Source organism: Phoca vitulina, unplaced genomic scaffold (assembly GCF_004348235.1).
Source record: "Phoca vitulina isolate PV1807 unplaced genomic scaffold, GSC_HSeal_1.0 scaffold20, whole genome shotgun sequence".
NCBI classification, from domain to species: domain Eukaryota; kingdom Metazoa; phylum Chordata; class Mammalia; order Carnivora; family Phocidae; genus Phoca; species Phoca vitulina.
In genome coordinates this window covers 39,537,571-39,538,193 of record NW_022589723.1, presented here as the reverse complement: position 1 = coordinate 39,538,193, position 623 = coordinate 39,537,571, and positions in this window count along the sequence as shown.

The following is a 623-nucleotide window of genomic DNA, read 5'->3' as shown; positions in this document are numbered from 1 at the left end:
CCAAGTTACAACCTGTTGTCATTTTCTTACTCCAATACAGCTTTGTTTCCACCCACCTCCTTTCTGCTGTTATTGTCAAATTTATTTCATTTCTATATGTTATAGACCCAACAATACAATCATAGACATATTGTTCTATACAATTTTTTTTAAATCAGTTAAGAGAAGACAGAAGAAATATACACTCAGGCTGTCTTTTACAATTACATAATTACCTTTACCAGCACTCCAATTTTTCATATGGTTTCAAATTACTTTCTGGATTCACTTGCTTTCAGGCTGAAAGAACTTCCTTTAGTATATCTTATAAGATAGGTCTGTTAGCAACAAATTCTCTCAATTCTTATTTGTCTTTATTTCACTTTCATTTTTGAAAGCTAGTTTTGCTGAATATAAGATTCTTGGTTAACAGGTCTTTTTTTTTTTTTTTTTTTTTTTTTTTTTTACAGTTTTTTTTTTTTTTTTTTTTTTTTTTTTCTTTTAGCATTCTGAATATGTCATACCTCTGCCTTCTGACCTCCAATGCTTCTGATGAGAAGGCAGCTGTTATTTTTATTAGGGTTTCCTTGGACATGACGAGTTATTTTTCTCTTGCTGTTTTCAAGATTTTCTTCGTCTTTAAC